The sequence below is a fragment of the Hydra vulgaris genome, chromosome 05 (genome assembly GCF_038396675.1).
Source record: "Hydra vulgaris chromosome 05, alternate assembly HydraT2T_AEP".
NCBI classification, from domain to species: Eukaryota; Metazoa; Cnidaria; class Hydrozoa; order Anthoathecata; family Hydridae; genus Hydra; species Hydra vulgaris.
In genome coordinates this window covers 30,049,619-30,055,000 of record NC_088924.1, presented here as the reverse complement: position 1 = coordinate 30,055,000, position 5,382 = coordinate 30,049,619, and the positions used below count along the sequence as shown (strand labels likewise).

Below are 5,382 nucleotides of genomic sequence, written 5' to 3'. Positions count from 1 at the left end.
CAGACAAGTTGTGGAAATTATTTAATTTATATAACTTAAAAAGTATAAATAAAATACATATAGTAACACATAATAATTATATTAAATTTATGGATATGAAATATTATTAAAAAGTGTATGAATATTTAAAAGTTGCAATATTGTACCAATATATTGATATTACTGGGATTTTTTTAATTTTTTTGTGTAAAGCAAAATAATTCTAAAATAAACAAAGATGGTTGCAGATCAGTAAGAAAACGAAAGAATATAGTTTAATGTACATTTTTAATTTATATATACCATGTAATGTAAAATTGTCATTATTATGAAATTCGATAATTCTGGTTAAAATGATATGACCAGTTTTATTGGTTTAAAATTAGTAATACCACCTTTATATTGGTTTGTCAATGCTTGACTCGAATCTATACAAACAAAAATGATTGCAGCTTAATATTGGTAACTTTGTCTTAATTTTGTGCTAACAATGGGTTACTTAATTTTTTTTTAGCTTTGTATATCGGATTGTTTTTCCGTTGGAAATCAAGTTGTTTCATTGTATTTATACTTTTTATTTTAGATCAAACAGTTTCAAAAAAAATAGAGGAACAAGACAAGGACAATATAATTAACGCAAGTATTTATAAATGCTCAGAATATTACAAACACAACGATATGTCTTTCTATGACATTGAAAAAGACATTGCTGCTTGCAGTTACCGTCAGCCTCAACCTGTTTCAAATCTTTAAAAACTTATTTCAAGGGCTCTTTGTTTATTCAGAATTAATTAACAAATATCAGTTATGCAGTAATTGTATTATTTACTTGTTTTTCGAGAATTTTTTTAGCAATTATAAATATCATTTATTTCTAAATTGCATTTAAGTCTTAAATATTATTTTTAAGTTTATACTGGGGTTTAGTGTTTTTTTTAAGAAGGGCTATCTAGATATGTAGTGTATGAATTTTTGCAAAGCTCGATTTTCCATCTTTCATAATTTATAAGTTTACATAAATGTACACCATATATTGCAAATTTTTTCTGTCTAATACACAGTAAAAAAATGCTCGTTATATTTTTAAAAAACATAATGCTAGATTTCGTGTTTTATAACAGGTAACTACCGTTACTCCCAAGTCCTTAATAAAAATAAAAAAAGGTGGGGGAGGGGGACGTTTATTAATTTTTAGAAAATTTTCCCACCCACCCCAAGCTTACTAAGACCCCCAGCATATATGCCGAACACAAGGTTTTTATTATTCAATTTTCTTGTTACAATAAAAAAAAAAAATTAAACTCTTACAAGGCTGCAAGCAAACACTAATTACGTTTGGAGTTAACAGAAAATTAATTAAAAAATATGACAACAGTTTACCAGGACGAATATAATATTTATAGAGATAGAGAACAAAATCAGCAGGAGAAAATGGTTGATACAAGTTAGATTTCATCTAATGTACGACGAACTTATTTTTTATTACAACGGTCAACAAGTCAGCAAAAGAACGATAGGGTCAAAATCTGTATAGATCAGAAGCGCATATCCAGCATTTTATGGTCTTTGAGATAGCTAACTTCCGGACACAGAGCAAGCTCCAAACAATTATATCTTTAAACTTATGTCAAATAAAAATGCTTGGCAAAAAATTACCCCTCAGCTTGAGCTGACTTGTATCATTGAAGTGACAGGAAGACACACCTCCCCACAATAGTGTTTATGCTTGAAAAAAGTGTACACACCAAAATTAAATCATACCTTGCTAGAAAAATTAAATTTTTCTAGCAAGGTATGATTACACCAATGTGTACACCAAAAAGTATTTCTCAAAATTCGTGTTTTTTTTTTTTAATTAAATAATTTTATAATTTAAAAAAAAAGTAAAAATTATATTTTCAATTCAATTATAATTATTATTTTTTAATTCTTATTGCTACCCTCGTAAAATAAAATAACGGTAAGAACTAGAAGCTTTTTTAAAAATAAATTATAAATTTATAAAATTAACTATAATAGATATAAAAATTAACATATAGTTACTTTTTTGGGTAATTGTTATTTTAATTGTCAGTGCTTTATTATACATCAATACATGTTATATAATTTAATTATCTAATATAACTTAATAATCTTATATTACTTAATTATCTTATATAATTTAATCATATTACATAATATAAATAGATTTTATAATGTTGTATTAAATAATAATGTTTATTACGTAATATATATAAATTTATATTTGTGTGTTACATAAAATATTGTATACTATATAACTAAATGTAATATAAATGTATTATATAAGTATGCTTCTTAATCTTTTTTTTTTTTAATCTAGCTAAAAGTTAAATAAAAAATATAAAGTGTGACATAGAATGCATAATTTTGCAAACATACTTTGATACTCGCCATAAATGCTGCTGAATATGATATCGAAAAGCAGACAAAACACTTTCAGTAACAGCTTTGATACTTATGAAAACATTTTACCAAACTATTACAATAATCCTTTGCAACTGGAATATAATCCATCCTTTGCAACTGGAATATTTAACACCTGCAACGTAGTATTATTACTACTTGGAAAGCCCTATATGGGAACTACTCCACGTTCCCTTCAAATACATTCACTTGCAGCATCAGGAGTAATTCTCTCTGTCCTAACCAGATGTAAAAATCTCTGTGCTTGTACTATCTGCAAAGTAGTAAAATCAACAAAATCTGGAACAAAAAGAACCAAACCTGAAGGTAGACCAAGAGTTTGAAGAATCAAAAACTGTATCTCCTAAAACAGGAGGGCGATCTTTTGTATTTCAAAAATATCGAAAAAACCTTCTTCAGAATGGAGTCACAATGGTTTGATTACTATTAAGGTTGATAGAAAGTTGTCTGATTCTGATATGGACGCAATATCAAAAGTGATTCGTGTTAAGCACGGACGAAAATAAATAACACCTGGGTTTAAGGGTTTAAGTAATTCATGGCAGATAATAATGGGTCTTTAGTTGAGTACTTCTAAACAGTAGACCTTAATTACTATAAATTGGAAACTGAGACTTCATCTATTAGGCTGGCGCAGATGTATTTTTAATACATTGTTTCCAGTTTAGGATGTTGAATGCTGGATCTTCTTGACTCAATGCATGGGTTTGCTTGTGTCACTGTTTTTATGACTAGGCAACTCATTCTATTATCTCCTTATGAGGGTACAGCTCTAAAACTCAGTTTTATGGTTCTGAGGCCGGCTGGTAGTCAGGTTTCCCGAACTCTGTGGTAGCTCTCAGAGAGGCTGATTCCATCAACAGCTGAAAAATATCAAAGTATTAACAGTGCCATGTTGCGCATGGATGGTGTCCCTGTTTGTACTTTTGGTGTGCATTGCGGAGGCCACATTTGGAGCCCTTTGTTACGGCTTAGGGTTTATTAGTAGTAATAAGGCAATTGCTTGGGCTATTAAACGGTGTTCTGAGTACTATCTATGCTTTGAGTCAAGTTCTTCAATCTAATTTTAAAATGAATAAAGTACCAAAAACTATTAAACACAAAAAACCATCATCATCACCAAGTTCTCTAAACCTATCATTCACTAATATTCGTGGTCTTCGAAGTAACTTTTCTTCTGTTGAGTCTTATCTCTTGCAAAGTTCACCAGACCTACTTGCTCTTTGTGAGACTAATTTGAGTTCGGCTGTCTCATCTTGTGATCTTAGTGTTGATGGTTATCTTCCTCTGATTCGTAAAGACTCCAATAGTCACATGCTTGGCCTGGGCATTTACATTCGTAAGAATTCACCTGTTTGTCGTGAAACTAAGTTGAATCCACAGACTATTCTTTCATGTGCTTTCATTTAGCACCACTTCACTCTATTGCCTTTCTCTTTGTTCTATATCGCTCTCCTTCATCTCAAGACTGCACTCTTTTTGATGTTATTTCTGATCATATTGACCAAGCCCTCTCTCTTTATCCATCAGCTAATATAGTTGTTGTCGGTGACTTTAATGCTCACCACTCTGAATGGCTTGGCTCTAGTGTCAGTGACTCTGCAGGCATTAAAGCCCACAACTTTTGCCTTTCTCAATCGCTAACTTAAATAGTCAACTTTCCAACTCGCTTTCCTGACAACCCTAATCATTTACCTTCTCTACTCGACTTATGTCTTGTTTCTGATCCTAGTCAGTGCTCAGTTTCTCCACATTCACCCTTAGGTGCTTCTGATCACAGTTTGATCTCTTTAAAACTAATATCTCATTCTTCTTCATCACCTGAATACCCCTATTATCGAACCTCTTACAACTACAGTAAAGCTGACTGGGATTCTTTCCGTGATTTTCTTCGTGATGGCCCTTGGGTAGAAATCTTTCAACTTCCTGTCGACAAATGTGCTTCTTACATAACTTCGTGGATTCAGGCTGGCATGGAATCTTTTATTCCCTCTCGACGATTCCAGGTCAAGTCTCACTCTCCTCCATGGTTTTCCTCACACTGTGCTGCTGCAATTGCCAATCGAAACCATTACTTCCATATTTATCAGCAAAACAATTCTCCAGAAAACAGACGTCTGTTTATTACTGCTAGAAACAACTGTAAAAAGGTTTTGTCTAACGCCAAAACCCGCTATTCTCAGGTCATGAAATCTCGTATCTCATCTCAAAAATTAGGCTCTCGTGACTTCTGGAGAATCTTTAATAATATCAATAATAAGGGCAAATCTATAATTCCACCTCTCCTGTATGGTTCAGACTTTGTCACCTCACCTAAAGACAAAGCCGAACTGTTTGCTAAAAACTTTTCATCAATATCATCTCTTGATTCCACTAATTGCGTTCTACCTGATATTGCCAACAAACAGGTTGATCCATTGCTTGACATTCATATCACTCCAGCATCTGTATCTAAAGTGATTTCCTGCCTAGACTCTTCTACAGCTTGTGGCCCAGACAACATACCTGTTATTGTCTTGCAGAAGTGTTCTCCGGAGCTGTCTTCTATACTCTCAAAACTATTCAACAAGTGCTTATCAGAGTCTTGTTTTCCAGCCTGCTGGAAAGCCGCATCTGTTATCCCTATCTTCAAGAATTCTGGGGAGCGATCTGATTCGTCTAACTACCGTCCCATAAATCTTCTTCCTATCATAAGCAAGGTTTTTCAATCTTTAATTAACAATCACTTAATTTCTCATCTTGAATCTAATAACTTACTTTCTGACCATCAATATGGATTTCGATCTTCTCGTTCTACAGCTGATTTGCTAACAGTAATAACTGACAGGTTTTATCGTGCATTAGATGAAGGTGGAGAGGTTAAGGCCATCGCTCTTGACATTTCAAAAGCGTTTGATAAAGTTTGGCATGCTGGTCTTCTCCATAAGCTTTCTTTTTATGGTGTATCCGGCAACATCT

General features: G+C 32.4%; 1 protein-coding gene across 1 annotated transcript in view; it reads left to right on the top strand.

Annotated features, from left to right (window-relative positions):
* Positions 1-858, top strand: part of LOC136080778 (oxaloacetate decarboxylase, mitochondrial-like) — an 8,789-nt gene extending 7,931 nt beyond the window's left edge. The window contains exon 3 of the mRNA XM_065797871.1: positions 563-858. The gene's annotated coding sequence lies outside the window, so the exon portion shown is untranslated. The remainder of the gene's footprint in view (positions 1-562) is intronic.
* Positions 859-5,382: the final 4,524 nt, after the last annotated feature.